The 22,797-nt window shown below is 46.9% G+C and overlaps 1 protein-coding gene and 1 pseudogene across 1 annotated transcript in view; one reads left to right on the top strand and one right to left on the bottom strand.

Moving 5' to 3' along the window:
- The window catches only part of LOC146425482 (ubiquitin-conjugating enzyme E2 R2), a 303,121-nt gene that overhangs the window by 214,613 nt on the left and 65,711 nt on the right, over positions 1-22,797 (top strand). The window lies entirely within an intron of this gene.
- Positions 7,914-9,068, bottom strand: LOC146425484 (endogenous retrovirus group 3 member 1 Env polyprotein-like; annotated as a pseudogene).

Raw genomic sequence — 22,797 nt, 5'->3', positions numbered from 1 at the left:
ACAGGGAAAAATAATCGATGGTGTAAGTTGTATGTTGCAGGAAGTAAAGTAGCAGGAATGACATGAACTGATAAAAAATGAATTTGGTGAGGAGCAAGGAGAATGTGACAATGACCTGAGCCAAGCTGGTGTCAGTGCCCAACAATCGATTATGCTGGTTCTCCTGTCCTGAATACTCATCCTGATGGAATGGAGCCCAAGTCATGGATCTAGAGGGAAGGAGGAAGCCCATTAAATGGGAAAATAATATCTATGTGTGAAAGGATGGGAAATAGTAGTTAATGAAAATGAACAAATCTGTATGTAGGGTAAAGAAATGGTCGAAGGATGAAGTTTAAGTTGTATGTGTGGGTAAGAAGGGATTTCAGTGACGAGAAAGAAATACAATGGAACAGTTAAAAGATATATAAATTATGTGGGATCTGAGTATGATGCAAATGGTATGGAATAAAGGGTGGAGATTGCATTGGATGTGTTTGAGATGGAGTTCATTTTCCCATAGTAGTCCTTACGGTGCTGTGCTTTGCATTGGTAGCTAGAAAGGTGTTGAGAACACACCAGGTTTTTGGCTACTGCTGAGCACTGCTGGCACAGCGTCAGCGTCATGAATGGGAGACTGTCGCTGTTGAGCAGCTAGCAGAGTAATGAAAGCACCAGTTCTCAGTGGCAAGAAGGAATGACCTTTATTGTTTTGATTTCATCACATATATAGAGTTCTCAAAAGTCACCCAGATTGGTCGGTCAGAAGCCCTCCCCTAGGCCTGATTGGCCAGGCCTGCACTGTCCAAGTTCTGGGACACTGTTCCAATAACATCCAAACTTTATCTTTATTTATAAAACACAAAAAGAATTCTCGTGGGAAAAAGCCTGTGCTAGCCACAGCAGACAGGAGTTTTATGAGTTTCTGTCATTTTCTCAGGCCTCTAGCAACAGGCAGTAACTCTTATTAGGGTGGTTAGCACCCTAAGACCCGGTCTCGTTCACAAGGTCTTTTAATAATAGCTGATTAAGTCTAATATGATATAAATTATAATTTATTAGACACAGAAATTGACAGACATAAAAACTTAGGACAAACTACAAACTACACGGGAATAAAATAATTGCAAACTACGAGTAGCTAAACTGCAATTATGAAAAGGTACCTATACTTATTAACAGCTTGTCATGGGTTTGAGATAGGACATTGCCAGGAGGATGCACGAAAAGAGGGCAACCAGGCTCCAAGCTTAAAGTTGCAAAAAAGTGTTTTAATTACCTAACAGAGTTGGAGGATAAATGCAGGCAAAAATAAACTTTTCATACAGTTTTTGTTCACTCCCCCCTCCCTCTTACGAACCTATAGTATTCACCCCCTTTTCTCCTTTACAATCAACAAGCCGGGTAGGGGGGCAGGGTGTGGGGTCTCTTAGTCCACAGAGCAGATTCTCAAATTTACTCATCACCACAATTCTTCTACTACAAATACTCTTTGTCTCTACTTGTTTCTCTCTCTCTTCAGTTTTTTTTTTCCTGCTCTCACCCCCACCCTCTTAAGAAGCAGTCTCTGCACTCACCCCCCTTCCCTCTTTCCAAACCAGCAACACAGCCAAGGGGCAGGGTGAGAGGGGTTTTCTGGTCAGTCCAATCAGGGAGAGGGGTTCTCTACTTAGCCAGGGGGTCCTTCCCACGAGAGACAGTCCTCTGGGAACTTCTTTGGCGTGGGTCCAATCTCACAAGCAACATCCCGCCCGAATCCTGCTGCAACGTGAGTCTTTTTGTCCATAGGGTGCTGTGCAGATTCTCCTGAGCCGAGGCCAGGCTGCTTCCATGCCAGGAGCAAGGCCTTTCTCTCCTTTGCAAGGCCTTTTGCAGTTTTAACTCTTAGATGAGACTCCCACTGGTTCACAGTCTTTTCCAGGCATCCACCTGCTCCTCTGGCGTGAGCTGTGGGTGAATTTCTGCACTCCTGTGGACTCCATGGGCTGCAGGGGGACCTCCTGCCCCCCCTGCCCTTCACCGTGGCTAGCAGAGGGTTTTCAGCTCCGGCACTGGGAGCCCCTCTCCCCTACCTTCTTCACTGACCTTCTCGTCTCCATGCTGTTCTCCCTGACATATTTTAACCTCCACCTCCTCCTCCAACTACAAAGAAGTGAAAGAAGTGCATGCCTGCTTGTTTTGATTTCTTCTTAAATATGTTTTCACAGAGGCGTAACCAGCACCTCTAATTGGCCCAAACGTGGCTGGTAGCATGTCCATCACCTTCAGAGCCATCAGAGATTGGCTCTGCTGGACTTGATGTAAAAACTTCCAGAACTTACACTCAGGACACACAGGAGCCATCTTTGTGCCACTCCCCACCCCTCAGACACCTCTCCAGGCCTACCACAACAGCTTCTGAGGGGTCCAAATTTCTCCTAGATGTTAAAAATACTTTACTGATGTTTTGGGCCAATCAAAACCACCACACAGATAGCAAGAATAATATAACTTAGGAACCAATGTATCTTACCAGCTGATTGGTGGTGCAGTATACTTTGGAATCCTTTCACACAATTCCCATGAAAATGACCACAGAGCCTGTATCCAGACTCTGGGGAGAAGCTCCTTGCACATTTCCAGTGTGTGTGTAAGAAACTTCTGCCTCTGGGATAATTCCGTGAGTTTTTATTGTATAAAAGTATGCCCTTTGTGGTCACGTATGCACTTTTTTGTTTCTCTTTTCACATCCTCTCTCCATACCAAAATATGAATTCAAGGTTAGAGGTCTCAGACCTTCGGGCACCATGAGATAACCTCCTGCTGGGCTTCTGACCCCACTGGAGTTATCTGTGTTTCGCCATGAAGCAGAAGGAGAGAGGGGAGGGGGAAGACGTCCTGCCACAATCAGTACTGTCTCTCCAATATTCCCCCCCGCATCTATTACGAATGAGTGTTTTAAGATCACCTAAATAATCACTAGCAAAGTTATCAGTAAAACCAGATTTAATATAAAAGCAACAGCATGACAAAGTTCATTGGCAAGTTTCACTCTACTACTTAATAGATAGTTAATGTACACTGAGGAAAAGCAACAAAAAAAATCCAGTCAATCAATGCAAACTGAAACAAACCAAAAACTATCTATGCGTGTGTGCGTGTGTGTGTGTGTTTAGGTGCATGTGACAAGACGATAGAAAGGGCAAGGATAAAAAGTAATATGGCCAAAAGAGCACTCAAACTTAACAGAACTTATAACTTAAATTGAACATAGCAATTTAGCAAAGGAACAACACTTAACAGCATTTAAACTTAACAACATTAACTTAAATTAAACTTAAGACTTTAGCAAAGGATTCATATAGAATTTACTATACCACAACTGTACCTTACTTACAGGCCTGTCGTGGTTTGACCCTGGCCAGATTCCAGGCACCTATGACATCTGCTCTCTCTGCTCTCCCCTGCTGTAGCCATGCAGAGGAAAGAAAAAAAAGCTAACACGCACACACAGGGCTCATGAGTTGAGATAAGAAACCAGGGGAGGACACACTAAGAAAGGGAAAAACAGGCTGAAACCTTAAAGTTGCGGGGTGATTTCTTGCTAATACTAACAGAGTCGGAGGATAAATGAGAAGTAAAAAAAAAGAGAAAAAGCTCCTAAGACACTGTTTCTCTGCTCACCCCCATCCCTCCTTCCCACACACAGCACCGGGGGGGGGGCAGGGTATGGGGGTTTGGGTCAGTTCATCACCAAGATTTCTGAGATCTTCTTCTGCTGGTCAGGGGGAGGAGTCATGCTCTGCGTAGCCATGGGTCCCTCCCACAGGAGACACTCCTCTGCGAACTTCTTTGGCGTGGGTCCAAATCTCATGAGCAGGAGCCTGCCCGAATCTACTGCAACACGAGTCCCTCGTCCACGGGGTGCAGACATCCGAGCCACGGCCAGGCTGTTTCCATGTTGGGAGCAAGGCCTTTCTATTCACTGGGACTCCCACTGGATCACAGTGTCCTCCAGGCATCCACCTGCTCTGGCGTGGGCACCTCACCATGGGCTGTGGGTGGATCCCTGCACCCCGCGTGGACTCCATGGGCTGCAGAGGGGACAACCTGCTCCACCATGGCCTTCACCACATCCGGCAGAGGGTTGTCAGCTCTGGCGCCTGGAGCACTTCCTCCCCTACCTTCTCTGCTGACCTTGGCGTCTCCATGTTTTTTCCCCTCACATATTCTCACCTCCTCCTCCTCCTCTGGCTAAAAACAAGTGCGTGCTCACATTGTTTTGATTTCTTTTAAAATGTGTTATCACAGAGGCGTAACTAGCACCTCTAATAGGCCCAGGCTTGGCCAGCAGCATGTCCATCACTTTCAGAGCCATCAGACATTGGCTCTGCTGGACATGGTAAAAACTTCCAGAATATTCACACAGAACACACAGGAGCCATCTTTGTGCCCCTCCCCACCCACTTGCAAAACTGGGCTAAGCAAAACCAACACATGAACACAGGGGTGCATTTTCTCCCAACCCTTCAGACACTTCTTCAGGCCTACCACAACAGCTTTTGAAGGGTTTAAATTTCTCTTAGATGCTAAAGATACCTTGCTGATGTTCTGGGCTAAGCAAAACCAACATATTGCCTAACTTACATATCTAAAGTACTTAAAGATCCAGAAGAGCAGCATTTCTCCCATATTTGCTGCAGCATATACGCACTTGTATGCACACAGTGTGGTGGTTTTGCTTAGCCCAGAACATCAGCAAGGTATCTTTAACATCTAAGAGAAATTTAAACCCCTCAGAAGCTGTTGTGGCAGGCCTGAAGAAGTGTCTGAGGGGTGGGGAGTGGCACAAAGATGGCTCCTGTGTGTGTCCTGTGTGAAGGTTCTGGAATTTTTTCACCAAGTCCAGCAGAGCCAATCTCTGATAGCTCTGAAAGTGACGGACATGCTGCTGGCCAAGTGTGGGCCAATTAGAGGTGCTAGTTACACCTCTGTGAAAGCATATTTAAGAAAAAAACAAAGTAGTCACGCACTTCTTTTTAGCTAGAGGAGGAGGAGGAGGTTAAAATATGTGAAAGAAGAACAACATGGAGACACCAAGGTCAGTGGAGAAGGTGGGGGAGGAAGTGCTCCAGGCACCGGAGCTGAAAACTCTCTGCTAGCTGTGGTGAAGACCATGGGGGGAACAGGTGGTCCCCCTACAGCCCATGGAGTCCACAGGGGTGCAGAAATCCACCCACGGCCCACGCCAGAAGAGCAGGTGGAGGCTTGGAAGAAGCTTTGATCCAGTGGGAGTCTCATATAAAGAGTTAAAACTGCAAAGGCCTTGCAAGGCAGAGAAAGGCCTTGCTCTTGGGATGGAAGCAGCCTGGCCTCGGCTCGGCAGAGTCTGCACCTTATGGACAAGAGGACTCATGTTGCAGCAAAATTTGGGCGAGATGTTGCTTGTGAGATTGGACCCACGCCAAAGAAGTTCCCAGAGGACTGTCTCTCATGGGAGGGACCCCGTGGCTAAGTAGAGGATCCCTCTCCCTGATGGACTGACCAGAGAAAAAAACCCTTACCCTGCCCCCTGCCTGTGCTGTTGTTGGTTGGAAAGAGGGAGGGGGGTGAGCAGAGAAATGGTGTCTTAAGAGGGAGAGGGGTGAGCAGAGACTCTGTCTTGAGAGAAAGAGAGATGAGCAGAGAAACAGTATTTGTAGCAGAAGAATTGTAGTGATTAATAGATTTATGGACTAAGAAAATACCCCATACCCTGCCCCCTACCCGAGCTCTTGATTGAAGTAGGGAGGGGGGTGAGTAGAAAACCAGTGTCTTAAGAGGGAGGGGGTGAGTGAACAAATGGTGTCTGAAAAGATTATTTTTACTTCTCATTTATCCTCCAACTCAGGTAATTAAATCACTTTGCAACTTTAAGTTTGGAGCCTGTACGCCCTTTTTCTGTGCGTCCCCTTGTCAGTGTCCTATCTCAACTCATGAATCTGGTGTGTGTTTAACAGATTTTTTTCTCTCCCCTCTCCTGCACGTCTGCGGCAGGAGGGAGCAGAGTTGTCTGGCATTTAGTCAGGGTCAAACCCCGACACACAGATATAAAGAGTCAGTGCAGGGCACCAGTGAAAAATTCCCCTCAAATGTAGTGAAATACTCACTTTGGATGCCTTTGCATCATCTCAGCAGGAGAAGGGTCGAGCCTCAAGGAGTGTGGGTATTGGCGCAGGATTTGTTGTCGTTCAGCAATCCTCCAAATACAGCAAACTTGGGAGCTCGCTGGCTCTGAGTGGCCCCACTTAGAGGGAGGTTGCTGGTCACAGCTGTTGTGAGCCAGAAGAGTTCAGTTTAAAGGGTCTCATTTTGGACTGCTGTTTATAGCATCTCAAGAGAGTGAGCTTTATTAATGTTTTATCCTGGCTGCACTTCAGATTGGCAGCTTTTTTTGAAAGTGTGAGAACAAGGATGTTAGGCCATTTAGGCAAAAAAAAAGGTTCCAAGGCTGTTCATAAAAAAAGCGGGAGCTCATTAGACAGCACAAGTTCCAGGGAGCAGACAGTATTTCTGATAAGCTCTAGAGGAGCTGAGCCCAGGTGCTGTTTGTCAAGGCTGAGGCCCAACAAGCATGTCTCAGATCACAGTGCAGCCTGAAAAGGGTGTATGTTGGGGAAGGGTAAAGTACCACCACACCATCAAGGGGCTGGGAGTGGGCGAGATCCTGGGAGGGGTCACAACTAGGCCAGCTGACCTAAATTAAGCAAAGGGATATTCCATACCATATGATATCAGCTCAGATATAAAAGCTAAGGGAGGAAGGAAGAACAGGGGGCATATGTCAATTTACAGCGTTTGCCTTCCAGAGCAAACGCTCTGTATGCTGAAGCCCTGCTTCCTGGGAAGTGTCTGAACATCGCTCACTGATGGGAAGTACAGATTAATTTTTTCCCCCTTTGCTTATGTGCACGCAAACTTTTGCTTTAGTAAACTGTCTTATCTCAACTTCCTAGGTGTTTTCCATGTTATTTTCTCTCCCCTCTGCTGCTGGGAAGGGGAGTGACAGTGGCTTGGTGTGCACCTGGCATCCAGCCAAGGTTAACCCACTACATAAGAATAAGATCACTGAGGACATTTGAGGTATTCAGCTTCAGTTTGGGGGGAGGAAAAAGCACCCAGCAGTAGTAGTGAGTAATACTTGCTGATATACTAGAAAATACATACATTCTTGATGTAAAATGTGGGAATCGATGGCAGGTCTGTCTAGGCCTGTCTCAGGCTCACAAACACAGACCATGTTACAGACAACCTCATACCCGTGAGAACCTTACCATGAACAGAAGCAAGAAGTAAAAATAAAGTATGGACAACAACCCATACCTGTGAGAACCTCAGCATGGACAGAAGCAAAAAGCAAAACAAAGTCTGGACAACAGCTCATCAACAAGACAGAAAAACATGAAGGAATTTTGCACCTGCAATAGGGAGGCTGTTTTTCACAGAAGTTGTGTACTAGGAATAAATGGCCAATGGTGTTGTATAACAGGTTTAAAGAACCAGTGACTGTGTGGCACAAATGTTAGAAAATAGTATAAAAAAGACTTTGTAGCAATAAAGCTTGCTCTAACTTTCACCTTCCTTCCTGGCTTGGAGTTGTGTTTTAGTTGGGGGTCGCCCGAATATAACACACTCACTCACAGAGGTATCGGTGTCATTTCGTTTATTCTTAGGAAGCAAGCATTATTATAGACAAAAGCATTGTTCATGCGACACACTGGGCTATATGATTGGATAAAAGCTGGCGTTCACATGCCTAAACTAATTTGCTAATTGGCTGTAAGCTTTTAATTATGCTCTCTAGCATCAGCTAAAGTCCTGTCTGTGTGATTTCTCTATCTTGTTTATAATTCTTCTATGATGTTCACATTCTTGGCTCTAATGTTTCGTTATCTCCTGGGAAAGACACTTCAGGGTCACTCACACAACCTGGATTGTGCATAAATTCCATTTATATGGCCTAGCTCTGTGAGCCATGCTTCCACAATTCCCCCTTTTTCTTTTTGCACAAGCCAGGCTTGGTTGACTGTCTTTACTAGCATGCACTGTAAGCATTGCACTATACATGGCAAAATTGTTAATAATAGCAAAACTAAAATTAAAATGAGCACAGCTGCTTGGATCAGATCTTTGAACCATCCAGTAATTCCCAAACTTTTCAACCACCCGGCAAGTCCTAAGCCATCGGCTATTTGTAGTTGCCCTGACAGGTGCTGCAGTTCAGCAAGTTGCTGGTGAATGGACTTTGAGTGGTCAGAAAGGTTCATACAGCACGTTCCTTCAAACTCTTTTCAGCCATGCCCCTGGGCTAATAAGAGAAAATCTATTGCAGCTTTATTTTGTAGCGTAGCGTGTCTAACTGAATCTACATCAAGCAATAACTGTGAAATGGCTTTAGAAGTAGCGTTAGTTTGTCTACCTAGCCAGCATCCCAGTTTGTTTAGTAGCAGAAGCTACTCCTGGTGCTAAAATGGAAGCAGATATCATGGCCGCAGGGGACCAGAATTTGACATTTGATTTACAGTCGGGGGAGAAAGCATGAGCCATTCGTTTTGTTCAATGATGTCGGGACATGTTTAGAATCATCAAAGTGTTGGGGGTTAATAACGTTAATCTCCCCAGAGAACAGGGTCCACCTCGTAATCGGGAGGGAATGCCAGGCCATGTGCGGTCTCCGCAAATTAAAAACACTCCTGCTGGTAACGATATGGAATTATTCGTGGATATAGATAGCTTAGTAGAGGCATATTGGCACCACATGCTGGCATTTCTATATACTGATAAGCTAGAATTTACACTTGTTGCTGTACTGTCTAGTTTGGCTTGCTTGCTTGTCCAATTAAAGGTCACGCAAGCATCCATTTGTACGGCTCCTAATATCTCTAATTCTTGAGGTTCATTTGGGGCTATGGGAAGGTGAGGCACCCAGGTATCCCAATTATCTACTATTCTATTGAGATTTTTCCATTTGCAGGTAGGAGTGCTGGAAGGACATGGCCAATCGTCTAAAGGGATACTGACTAAACAAGTAGAAAAGGGGTTGCCAGGTGATGAGAGAGCGAGACAAATCACGTCTTGTCCTGCAAGATGTCTGCTATGATTCTTCGGGGACAGATGCATGGACGTCCTGCTTGCACTGCAAACACGGTGAGCTCTTCTACTAGATGGTTGATGGCTCGTCGCAGTCTTGCGTGCTTACAATTTTTTTGGGAGCAGGTCTCGTCCATCTACTTGGTACCCATATAGGACCGGAATCTGTGGAGACACAACTGTAATCTCTACCATTAAATAAAAGTGGGGCAGGTCCCTCCCAGACCCGTGTTGTAGGGTTTTTATACATAATTTGAACTCCTGGGGTAGCCTGCATCTTTATCTGACTATAATGAGTGACTACCGGCGGATTTTCTGCATCACCCGCTATGCTCAAGAAATTCAGTGTGAAAATGACTTTCGCTAGACTCACACTGGGGTCTGTTTCTTCATCATTCTTCTGCTTGGTTAGATACTCTCTTATTGTTCGATGGGCTCTCTCTACCATGGCTTGTCCGGTAGATACGTGAGGGATTCCTATGTTGTGCTTGATGCCCCATGTCTGTAAGAACTGCTTGCATTTTCGGCTCACATAGGCGGGTGCATTGTCAGTCTTTATTTCTTTGGGCACTCCCATAACTGCAAAGCATGAGGTTAAGTGCCTAATTACATGGCTTGCCCTTTCTCCTGCCTGAACAGTTGCCCAGATCATTTTGGAAAATGTGTCTATAGTAACATGAACACAGGAGACTTGGCCGAATTCAGGTACATGGGTGACATCCATTCGCCATAGTTCACAGGCTTGTAGGCCTCTGGGATTCACTCCGAGGCCTAAGCTCGTGCCATGCTGGCTGCACTGCGGGCATGCTCAGACGATTCCTTGGTCATCGTACATCGATAGTGCAAACTGCCTGTGTAGAGCCTTAGCTGATTGATGGAACATTGAGTGGCTTTCTTGAGCAGCTGCGAAGGAGTTTCATGGAGCTTGTATTAGTGGGCTAACGAGAGCGTCTGCTCTAGAATTTCCTTCACCTAGGCCTTGTGTGGTGATGTGACTCCTGATGTGCAGGATGCTACAGATTTCTTTTCTGTTGTGGATGGCCTGCTGGATTTGCAGGAACAGTTGTCCTAATCGTGGGTTTGAGTGTGTCTTGATCAAGGCTTGCTCGATTCTTAGGACAATGCTGACAACATATAAGGAGTCCGAGACGATGTTCAGGGGCATGTTGCGCCATCGTGTGAGTGCCAAGGCAACTGCTGCCAGCTCAAGGATTTGCAGCGAATCACATGTTTCTCCCTGGAGGGTATATTCTTGCCACTCCCCATTTTCCATCCATGTGCAAGCAGCTTTTCTCTTTTGCCGTCCCGCATCAGTGTATACTGTGAGACCTTGGATCGGCCTAGCGCGGACCTTGGGGTCTTCTACCCACAGCTGTTCTCCTATTATCTTGATCCGAGGATCTACAGGGTATCGGTCTAGGAGTTGTCCTGGGTAAGCATCCAAGGCGATTTGCATGTCTGTTGAATTTTGTATTAGCCACTCTCGTAGCTCTGCTTTCAAGGGTATACTGAGAAATACAGCTTCATGTCCTGATATTTCTGCAATTCTGGTGCATGTTTTTCAAATAAGAGCTGAGAGTATCTCTATGCGTGACCACACACTTTTTGGTGGTGACAGACTGATGAACACCCATTCTAAAATCACAATGTGTTCCTCAGGACGGGTAGTTCGTGCATGTTTGACTGGTTGTTCTTGCATCTTTGGAGTCTTGGCAATCTTGGTGGTCAACACAGTTGGGGTCTCTCCCCCTTTTTCTTTCTGCCCAGATGGCCATTGGCAAATAATTCCAAAGGGGGCGACGGTTTGGTTGAAAATGAGCGCGCCTAGTGGAACTTCAGGCAGGCAGTGTTCAGCGAAAGAGGTTCGCAACATTTTTCCCAGTTGTACTAGGCAGTTTTGCTGGTCTTGGGTTAGCGTAATTGTAGCAGCTGGATCGGTGCCTCGCAATAGTGGAAATAATGGGAGTATGTCCTCATTCTGGAGGCCAATGAGATTACGTACCCACTGCAGATCACCGAGTAGGGTTTGAGCATCATGCACGGTTTTCAGCTCAGAATGTACGGATAGTTTTTGAGGTCTGATTTGCGTGGTAGTGACAGTCCACCCAAGGTACTTCCATGGTGGAGACATCTGAACTTTTTCAGGAGCAATGACTAAACTTTTCGTTTTTAACAAGGCAGTGATCTGTTGCAGGTCTGTTGGAGCGAATGGCTGCTGTTGGCACAGAAGAATGTCATCCATGTAGTGGTAAATAAGGGCAGAGTTAAAGACTGCACGAATAGGTTTTAGGGCCCATTGGACATATACTTGGCACATAGTGGGTGAATTCTTCATACCTTGAGGCAGTACTGTCCACTCGAACCTTTGAGCTGGTTTGCCTTTATTTATGGCTGGTAAGGTAAATGCAAAGTGAACTGTGTCTTCTGGCTGCAGGGGGATTGTGGAAAAACAATCCTTAAGGTCGATAATAAGTACACGCCATTGTTGTGGAAGCATAGTTGGGGTGGGCATTCCTGGCTGCAAAGCTCCCATGGCCCACATTTGAGCGTTTACTGCTCGGAGGTTGTGCAGTAGTCTCCATTTACCTGATTTTTTCGGAATGACAAAGACCGGTGTGTTCCAGGGACTAACGGATGGTTGAATGTGTTTTGCTTCAAGTTGTTCTTTCACGAGTTGGTGTGCAATTGTGAGCTGCTCTTTGGACAAAGGCCACTGCTCAACCCACAGAGGTTCTTCTGTTTTCCATGATATCTTTGAGGTCGGCGGCCTTTTTGCAGTGGCCCCTGCTAAAAATGTGTTGGCTGTAGCAGATGCAACACTGCTCTGAGTTGACTCATAATATCTCGTCCTACAAGTCCTTCAAGATTTCCTGGGAGGAGCATAACATAGGGACACACGGTAATTTTTTGCCCTTCTGGGAATGTGATAGATATGGGTACTGAACTTCGTAAAGGGTTCATGCCTCCTCTAACTCCTTGAATGGCATCCAGAGTAGGGCTTAATGGCCAGGACTGCAGCAGTGCAGAACCTAAAGGCAGCCCTCCCCTGCTGCGGGAGGGAGGGCTGCCCCAGAACCGGAACACGCAGGATGGTTTCTCCTTGCCACAAGCGGTGGGACTGGTCAGACTGGGTCTTTGTGGAAGCATCGCAGGTTTAGAAAGGCAGCTGTTCCATTCTAGGCTCCATGTGGTTTATTGGGATAATAAGGGAGGGAACTGGGGAGTGGGGGAGGGGAGAGGAGAGCTGAGGGGGGATTTTAGCTCCATAGAGCCTAGAATCCAAGAGCCCTGGTTCCGGGTCCCACTGGGCTTTTATTCGTGGTGTTAGGAGGCAGTCCTGGCTCACATCAGCCAGTCCGGAAGGGTCAAGGGGGAGGGATCAGGGAAAGGACACACGTTACAACACAGGACTTAGGCCATCTTGCTTGGCTGATGATGGTTACGTCAGCTCCTGTATCAAGCATTGCTGTAATTTGCTGAGTGTGGCCATTACAGGTGAGCTGCAAAGTGATGAGTGGTCGTTGAGTCATTTGCTGCGCTAAACTAACTATGTGATTTCGGGTTGATCCAAAACCTCTGTTTCCTCGGTATGGTTGGCGTGGATCGCCAGGCGCTTCTGATGCCTTAAATTGCTAGAAAAAATTTTTAGACGCAGACACACAGTATAGGAAAGGGGTTTTACCTTGGTTTAATAGGATCCCAGATGTGCACCAACGAACAAGCAAGCCCCAAAGGCAAGCAAAAAACCCCAACGATATCCCCCGTATACAATTTATGGACAGCCTAGATTAGAATACCTATCTAAAAGTCTCCAATAAGAAGTCTAACAAGTGAAGTAATTGCCCCCTTATTAAAATTGCCCCCCCCCAAAAGATTGCTACTTAGTTTACAAAAAACATCTCAGTGATGGGGGCCCTGTTCAAGGTTGTGCGTCATACTTTTGAGATTGAGGGTATGTTTCGTCTTCCCAAAGGATTCTGAGCAGGGCAAGGGGTACTAGGGTGATAGACATGTAGGATTAAGATACAGGGAGTAAAAGTACAGGAACGGGGAAGGGTAAAAGGTTATATATAAAGGATATATATAAAGAGAGTATAAAAGTAAAATAAAAAATACAAAAACCCATCAGGCATCACTTCTAAACCACTGTTTAAATTGTCAATTAACATGAGTTGAGCAATTCTGGTTCCTTTGGATATGGTGAGTGGAAGGGTTAGGGTATATGCACGCACGAAAATTTCACCTGTATAATCACAGTCTATGACTCCTGGCAATACTATGAGCCCTGCAAGCCCTGAGGAGGATCGACCTATGATGAGAGCTCCACAAAATCCATTTCGGGTTGCTGTTTTCCCAAACATTCCTGTCGGTATTTTCTGGGCCTTATTGTCTAAGAATGTGATGTCTATTGTTGTTGCCAAATCAATTCCCAAGCTTCCTTGGGTTGCTGGAAGAGGAAGTCTGGCTGAGTGATGGGAGCTGCCATTTGTGTCACAGCACGGCGTCCCTTCGCGCTCTTGTTCTTGTTTTTCAGCCGTCGGCAGGCACTGGTAGCATGCGTGTCTTGTTGGCATTGGTCATACCAAACAGTAGCTGTGCACGTCCTGCAGTAATGTCCAGGTTTTCCACACTTAAAACAGGTTGCAGGCTTCATTGGTGTCTTCTGAGAGCTTCCCAGTTTGGTGACTGCAGCAGCCAGTAATTGCGTGGTTGGTTTAATTGCTTCTGCCACTGCATTGGCCATGTATTGATTCTGTTTCTGCACTGCTGCTCTGCTGGCTAGTTCGAGCATTTGGTGTACTTCTGCTCCTTTAGGCAAGGTGGCAAGTAGTTGTTTTGTAGGTGAATTGACGTTTTCAAATGCCAAGAGTTTAAACATTCGTTGTTTGGAATCCTCTGAGAGGTCAGTTTGATCTTCTAACGCTTTGAACAATCAATCGATAAAGTGAGGGTATGGTTCAGTGGCACCTTGTTTTACTGCGGTGAAGCTGGGTTCTGGCTTTGAATCGGATACAGCCATAAATGCCAACCGTGCTAGCTGAGCTGACAAATTGTGCACTTCGGTGGGATACTGTAGCTGTACGAGCATATGTTCATAATTGCCATCTCCTGTGTGCGTCATTGAGTTAATTCCAAACAGAGGATCTCCTTGGTTGCGCGGCCATGCTGCTTCTTGCTCGGCCAGACGATGCCATTCACATGACCATGTTATAAATTGCAATGGGGTCAGCAGCAGACATGCGAGATTTTTACAATCTGTGGGAGAATTGACATCAGCTGTGAGGAGCCAGTCTATGCCTAATCGGGCTTGTTCAGATTTAATTCCAAAGTCGATGGCTGCCTTTTTAACTGATTGCAAGACCTTCCAATCATGTGGTTCATATTTGGGACCTTGTGGGTCATAGAGGATAGGACAGGTGATTGTTCCAGCCGATTGCCATTCTCCTTCTATTATGGCATTGCGAATGACCCCAGACCATCTCTGCCCTAAACGCGAAGGATTTGGAGTTGTGCAGTATGGTGGTGGTAATGATTGACACTGCATTTCGCTCGAAGTGGAGGGCTGGGAGGCAGGGGGCTGGAAAGCCAATTGCTGTAGTTGGGCTGCATTTTTAACTGTTTCTACATGCTGCGGTATGTTTTAATCGCTGTGGCAGCTGCTGTATTTGCTGTGGTATCTGCTGTGACTCTGAGGGGCCAGCTGTTGGCTGTACTATGTCTTGGATGGCAGTGCTTACTTGCTGTTCTAATTGCCTCATTGCTTGTTTAAATTGAGCTTTTAGCTCCTCTATGGTGTTTCCAAGTTGGTTTTGGCTTTCGGCGGCTGTTTTTTGCTGGCTAACGCTGTTGGTTAGCTCTGGTTTGCTGTCAGAGCTGTCTATCATTTCTTCATCCTCGGGGAGGGGCTGTGTTTCAGGCGCTATTGCTGATGTGGGTGGGTGAGGCGGTGGAGGGAGGCGTGGACGGCCTGCGGAGCCGTCCACCGGGGTGCCTTCTGCAACTTCCGCCCTTTGCGCCAGTTGACCGGAAACCGAGTTTCGAGCAACTTCCGCTTTCGCTCCTGGATCTCAGCTCGCGGCGGTGCCTTTTTCGAGCGGGTTTTTCAGGTTAGAACTGTCATCTTTTTTGAGGAGCTAAGAGACGGTAGAACACGACTCTGCCTTTTGTCCTTTTATTGCTTTCAATGCACCAAACAAACCCCTCATCTCTTCCGCGGTCTGTTTTTGCGGCAGCAGGGCGGGCTCGGTCGCGGCCGCGCTGTTTGCTGGGGTGGGGACCGCGGGTGCCAAGAAAGCCTGGATCGCCGCAGCAGCCAGTCTTGTTTCTGCTTTCATAGCTTTTAAGGTATTAATTACCAACCGCCAGGTCACTCCAAGAGCTGCGAGTTCTTTGCTTCCCTTGCTCTGTATCGTCTGGTCAAATAAAAAACCACCCACCTCTCGCCACTCCGTTACGGCAAATAGCAGAGGGGGTGTGTTAAGAAAGCCATGCTTCCTAGCATAGGAAATAAGCTTATCTAAGTCATTTTCCTTGACTCCTTCCTCTTGCTTTGCGACAATATTAAGGAGAAATTTATGAGCTGCGGCAAGTTCTATGTCCATGCTCGGGGCGCGGAGCAAAGGGGGCGACCCTCCTCACCTTGACCGTGACTTCCCGTCTCCAGCCGGCATCTTCGCTTGTGTGACCCCCCTCGCTTTCACCGCTGGACCGATGCGATCTTCTAGCGGCTTCGTGATATTCGTGCTCGCAGCACCATGCTCGTAGTACCGTCCCTGTTAGCAGGGCGCCAGAAGTTGGGGGTCGCCCGAATATAACACTCACTCACAGAGGTATCAGTGTCATTTCATTTATTCTTAGGAAGCAAGCACTATTATAGACAAAAGCATTGTTCACGTGACACACTGGTATATATGATTGGATAAAAGCTAGCGTTCACGTGCCTAAACTAATTTGCTAATTGGCTGTAAGCTTTTAATCACGCTCTCTAGCATCAGCTAAAGTCCTGTCTGTGTGATTTCTCTATCTTGTTTATAATTCTTCTATGATGTCCACATTCTTGGCTCTAACGTTTCGTTATCTCCTGGGAAAGACACTTCAGGGTCAGTCACACAACCTGGATTGTGTATAAATTCCATTTATATAGCCTCACTCTGCGAGCCATGCTTCAACATGTTTTTGCGTCACGTGTCCGTCTCTACTGCGACACTAAAATTTCAGACTGTTAGAATTTCCAGCTTTTTTTATGGATACCTGAAACTTTCTTCATGTATTGCAGGTTGTTTTTGTAAGCTCATGTAAAAGCTTCTGGACAGTGAACTTGTGGCACTGGATTATATATCACTGAGCCTAGGAGGCTGCTGGGAAAACCATGTATATTTGTCTTCCAACAGCTGCTACCGTCCCTGTCTCCTTTTTAATAAAAATTCATCCTTTATTGTAGCATTGGGGAACAAAGACACAATCTCCTTGCTGGACTGAAGAAAATCTCTTTATTGCAAAAAACCAAGCCTTTTTATACTCTCTGCTTAGGCAGGACAAGCACAGATTGGCTGCCTGCTCATGTGACTCCACCAATCACGTGCCTTCCCATCCAATCACTTCCCTGATGCTTTTTGGTGAATAACAATGAAAAGAAGTGAATAGGATTTCTCCCACATCTCTGCCTTCTTTGTTTAATCAATGAAAACACACCAAAGGCAACTATGCCATATACTACTAAACATTTAGAAAAACTTGAACAGATCCTGAAACATTTTCAGATGTAAAGTAACAACCCTTCAAAACTCCAATATATGCCTATGACATGAACAATATGCACATGGTATCAGTATGCATCTATCTTAGGGGGTAAGACACTCGCAGTGCCTTTACCAGTCAGGATGGGGCAACAAATGGTTGCACACACCGCGAAGGAACCCATTTCACATGGTGACCTGTGAAGACACCAGCATAACCTCTGCCCCATGTTAATAGATCTAAGGGTCCTTCCCATTGCCTTGTTAACAGGTCCTTTACCATCACCGGAGGTCTGGGATGACCCTCTGTATTGAAAGAATATTGTCTTTCACATGCTGTATTGCCAGCCTCATCTCGATTTAAAAAGTTGAGAACATACAAGGCTTTTGCTAATCTGTCATGTGGGCCCCTTGAATTCCCCTTCTTTTGTTTTTCAAGCATGGTTTTCAATGTCCTGTGGGCACATTCAACAATTGCCTGCCCTGTGGGAGAGTGGGGAATCCGTGTGTTGTGGGAGACACCCCACTATTGTAAGAATTGATGAGTTCGTTCAGAAGTGTAGGCTGGCCCACTGTCAGTTTTAATAGTGTCCAGAAGGCCTAAAGTGGCAAAGCAGGTGAGCCAGTGCCGAGTGACATCATGGGCTTTCTGTCCGGTGTGGGCGGTTGCCATAAAAAAATGAGAGTAAGTGTCAACAGATACATTAACATATTTCAAACGACCAAATTCTGGAATATAAGTGACATCAGTATGCCAAATAGAGTTAGCAGTCAAGCTTCGAGGATTAATGCCTTGTGCCAAAGGAGCAGGAGCAACTCCACAACAAGAGGCACAAGACAGTAAAATGCCCCAAGCCTGCGAAGAAGTTAATTGAAATTGTTTGCATAAGGAACGAGTGTTTTGGTGGAAGAAGTCATGAGATAGTTTGGCCTGTGCAAAAGTGTTTGATACAATACCTGGCATAACAGTGATATCTGCGTAATTATTTCCTTCTGAGATAGGGCCAGGCAGACCTGTGTGAGAGCGAATGTGTAACACATAAAAATCGTGCTGTCGACTGTTAATCAAAATCCACAATGTCCATAACTCTGTAAATAAAAGGGGATTATCGACATGTCATAAATAAGAGGATTCTAAATGAAAAACATTAGCAGCATATGCATAATCAGTTACAATATTAAATGGTTCCTGTGTAAACAATTGAAAGGCATATCGAATAGCAGCTAACTCTAAGATCTGCACCGAGGTGTCCCCCAGTGTAAGAATCTTTTTATGCTATTGGGCAGTCTTACTTATACAGCATACCGCTGCAGCTTTGCTGGTTTTGCTGGATGCATCTGTAAAAAGTCAATCCGTTGATGGGAGTCATGCTGCAGCGGTGTCTTGCATTCAAATGGAGGCTACCCACCTGCGTCCACAGACGGTTGCCCAGAAAAGTCTGCAAGTGCAGTTTGAAAGTCAGTATCTTCTGATAACAGTAAAGACAAATTGTAACATGTGGGGCATTCAGGGTTTGCAGTCGCTCCCTGCCTTTTACAAAACGTTATCATTTACAAACGACTGAAATAAAACAGCAAAAGGTTGAAACTTACTAGCAACTATGACAAGACAAACTGGTTTATCAGGGTACCATAGCAATTCAAACAAGGGGTGTAAAAGTTCTGTTGATCAGACGGCGCGCAGCCCAGCGCCGCCTCCAGAACCTTCATCCTGCGCCACTCGCACTCCAGCGACAGCGCCTGCCGCTGCCACGGCCATGTCCGTTTTCTCCGCCGCCTTCGCCGCCAGCGAGGGGTCGGGCGCCCCCAGCAGCCGCCGTCTGCCGCAGCGCAGGGCGCCTGCGCGGAATGCGGACGCTTGTTCGCCTGTGCCATGGCCTGGGCACGCGGAGCACCGGGGGTCACTTCTTGTTCCACCACTGCCGGGACACCCACCGACTCACCCAGGCGGGGTGCGCGGGCGCCGCCGTGTCGGTGCGCCGCTGCCCTGAGGGCGGGGCCCTCGCCGCCGGATAGGCACCCGCACCGCCCCGGCACCGCCCCGCGGGACCAGCGCGGGGGACCCGCCACCGTGTCCGCGCGCGGCTGCCCTGCAGGCAGGGCTCGCCTACCCTGGCGTAGGAAGCCGCCCGCCGGCTCAGCCCCGCCCCGCCTGGCTCGGAGCTGCCCCGCTCCGCTGCCTGTAGCCACAACCGCGCCGCTCTGCCCAAGAGGTGCCCGCTGGCCACAGACCGGCGGCCGCTCGCGGCATGCGCAATGGGGGAGCGGCCCGCAGCCCACCGGGGGAGGCAGGCCATGGGCTGCCGGCGGGGCTGTGATAAACACATATCATAATATTGGCTTTTCACAAATATTAAAATGGATACTGTGTGTATAATTTTAATTCTTTTTACAAAGGTAGCCTTGGTGTGAAAAAATAGCTGTGTAATGATGACTAATGCCTTTCTTTTTGTTGCTAGCTAAGCTTAGACTTAGTAGTGAAATAGCTGTTATAGTTTTGTTAGAATGCTTGAACTGCCTGCTTGAACTGGATAACATCCAACGAACGGACCCTGCCACTGACATTCCAACTATCAGCACCTGTCGTCTGCAGAAACTACAATCTGGGAGTGATAACAGGACTAATTAAAACCACAACCGAGAGGACTGTGCATGCTCCGAGGAGGCATATCCAAGGAGGAGCTAGGCTAAGCAGTTCGTGGAATATGTAAACTAGTTTGGAGGAAAGTTTGAATATGCATAATTGTTTATGAATATGCATTTAGCTGAAGGGTATGTAAAGGGTGTCTCTGTCCATATCAGGTGTGCTTTTTGGCTGAATGCCAAGTACTTTTGCTTTATCTCTGTCCCCTATTGTCTTTTATTAAACTTTGAAATCCTAACAGGAGAGTGAACCTCATTTTTCACAATTGGGTGCTTCTTCCAGGATCAATACCTCGCCTCCAAGAACCTGGGAGATATCGAGCGGGGGAGGCGCGCCCTGCCTAGTTCGGCAGCCCGGTCCGGTTTCTTCTAGTGTGAACTGGCGGTCGCACCCCGTGGACAAGAAGGGGATAAATAAAGCAAAAGAAAGGGGGAAAGGCTCCCTAAGAAGCCACAGCAGTTAGCCCCACAATTCTTGTGCACGAAGACCCAAACAAGAAAAAAGGATTGTAAGTATTGTTGGGGGGGGAGGGGGTGGATCCAGGGGATTGATTGGCGTGTGTGTGAGACGTGGGCTGGCTACTCCAGACCTGCAAAGTGAGTGAGGAGTCTCTGAGTACTGCGGTTCCATTGTTTTGCGAGAGATGCGGCCAGGAAGGAGATGAAGCATAAGATAAAGGGAGTGAAAGATCCCTTGGGGTAACTGGGACTGGGTCTCAGGGAGGGGTTGGACCCCTAGGAAAAGGGAGCCAAGGGTTTCCTAGTACAATCCACTAGGAAACAGGGGATGAGAGTGAGGGTCCCCAATTCCAGAAAAGCTGCCGGATTGAGGGTTGGAAGACACAGATGCTAGAAAAAATTACTCTAGATGGGAAGTGTGGGACAATAGACCCAAGAGAATCTGGGACTGGACAACAACATTTGAGAGTTTACCATTTTATTAGAAACATACAATCTGTTGGTAAATATTAACAAATTATTTGAAAGTAAAAATGCCTTATTATTGTGTTGTCATGCTGTGAGTGAGAATGAGTGAGACAAAGAAATAAAAGTGGGAGAACATGAATGAATGAAAATCATTGTAATATAGATTGTTGACTTAAAGTTTAACTTTATTATCTGGAAGGAGGTGGATTATATTATAGAGGAAAGATTTTCTGTGCTGTGAAGAAGGGGTGGTGTTTAAGCAATTAAGAGGAGTGGGTGAGAGCAAAGAAATGGGCCAGGGATGAACAGATAAAATCCTGGGAAGATGGGACAAAGAACCAGTAGGTTAGGTTCAAGGAAAAAAGGGAGTAAAAAGATACTAGCAGATATACCCCAAGATAGTCTCCTGGGAATTAAGTTAGCTAATTGGGATAGTGATCCTTGTACAAAGAAAAAGGATAAAGATGATTCAGTGTTGTATGATAGAATGGACAAAAAAAGAAATAAGATCCGACCATGTCTATTGGCCTAGATACGGGTCTTTTGAAGTTTGGATTTGCTAAGCTTTAAATTTATTTGTAAACTCAAAAGAACCGGTTGATTTGGAGGGAAAAGAGTATGCTTCTTGTTGGACAGGGGACACGGGACCCTTGGGGGTAAAAGTTTTTAATATATCAGAAACCTCAGAGACAGAGCAAACAAAGGAAAAGAAAGAAAAGGGCTGGGGCCCCCTGGAGGCACTGCTGCCCCCGTTCCTGGCAGGCACTCCGGCCCCTGCCTCCGGGGGCCCAGCTTGGGCTGAATGCCCTTGTCCCCGGCCACGCTGCAGCTCCGCTTGAGCCAGGTGCCCTGCCCCATGCCTCCAGCCCTACCGTGGCCCAGTTCGCGCTGCGGGCACCCGCGGTGGCCCTGTTCATATCAGACGGTCCGGCTGCGGTGGGTATTCCTGTCCTCGTAGCAACCTCGCTCCCCAGGCCGCTTCCGTTCCTGCCGTAGTTCCATTTCCACCGGCTACCCGGCCCACTTCTGCCCTCAACTCTATGACCTTGGAGGACTCGATTACTTGGCCCACTTCTGCCCTTACCATACTACCCACTTCCATCCTCACTTTGGTTCCCTTAGCGGCTCCAACTCCTGATAGTGGAGCACTGTACCAAAATACTAGGAGAAATTCAGTTAAAACTCAAAGGCAGCTCGATAATCCCTCTCCTGTCACTACTCCAAAACAAGGGGAAAGGGTCTCTTTTAAGGTTATGAGGATTGAGGAACAGAAAGGGAGGAATCAAGAAATCAACTTATTCCCTTCACAGGAAGTACCCATGGGTGGGGTACAAGGGGGAATAGGGTGTGTAAACACCCCTCTGTCCTCTTCAGAGGTCAGAATTTTTAAAAAGGAAATTAAAAGGGTTATTAGAAGATCCCATAGGTACAGCTGAACGACTAAATCAATTTCTAGGTCCCAATATTTATACTTGGGAAGAAATGCAGTCAATAAAGAGTATTATATTTTCCCAAGAGGAGAGGCAGATGATTAGAGCTGCTGGAATGAGAATTTGGGAAAGAGATAATATACAAGGTCCACCAGGAGACCAGAAAATGCCAATAGCACAACCTAACTGTGTGGTGGTGGATAATGCCACCTCAGGAACTGCTGGGGAGCCAAGTGGTTCCAGTACAGCAGGGTTTCACTGGTGGGAAAACATCCCTGTCCAATTAACATGATAAGTCCCTCCCCAAATTATGTAAATCCCCCTGGCTGTAACCTAACCCCTGACTCCATCTCTCCCTTCTCCCCATTGGTTGTGGTGTTCCCCCCGCCTCCTCTCCCCTGACCCCGGGTGATCCCTATATCTAGGGACACCTGGGTCTCCTCTTCCTCTTTCACCCTGGAACCCCTTCGGAATAAATATCTGGAACATCCAGCTGATTGAGCCTCTGGATTCTTTGTCTCTGGTAACGCGTGAGCTATCCAGCTCTCTGGGTGAGTGAGAATCTGTGCCTTACACCGGCACGGGTGTGAGAAGGGCCTTTCTGTACAGCACCAGAGCAGTACTGGCTGGAGTGATCTCTCAATAGCCTTAGAGACACTTTCGGTAAACACAGAGGCCTGTTTCCACCCCTCCTCCCCCCACTGCGTTAAGTGGCGCTCGATACAGGGACATAAAAAAATCCCTGAAAGTGTCTCGAAAGGCTTTATGCCATAGATGTCACGATCGGAGCAGCTACTTCCCTTGAAAACAGGTCTAAGTTTTATTAGATCTGTTTAAAGAGGCAGCCGAGAAATCTCCGTTTGTCTGGGACGGGAGAAATCGGCTAAAACCAGAGAACCATGCCGAAAGTTTTTTTTACACTCTCAGATGCCTCGAGGTGGTAAGTGAGGCTTTGCCGGGGTGAATTTTTCTTT

The sequence above is a fragment of the Lichenostomus cassidix genome, chromosome W, assembly GCF_008360975.1.
Source record: "Lichenostomus cassidix isolate B80296 chromosome W, HeHo_3.0, whole genome shotgun sequence".
Classification (NCBI taxonomy): domain Eukaryota; kingdom Metazoa; phylum Chordata; class Aves; order Passeriformes; family Meliphagidae; genus Lichenostomus; species Lichenostomus cassidix.
Note: the sequence above shows the minus strand (reverse complement) of the source record. Positions and strands in the feature narration are given on the sequence as shown.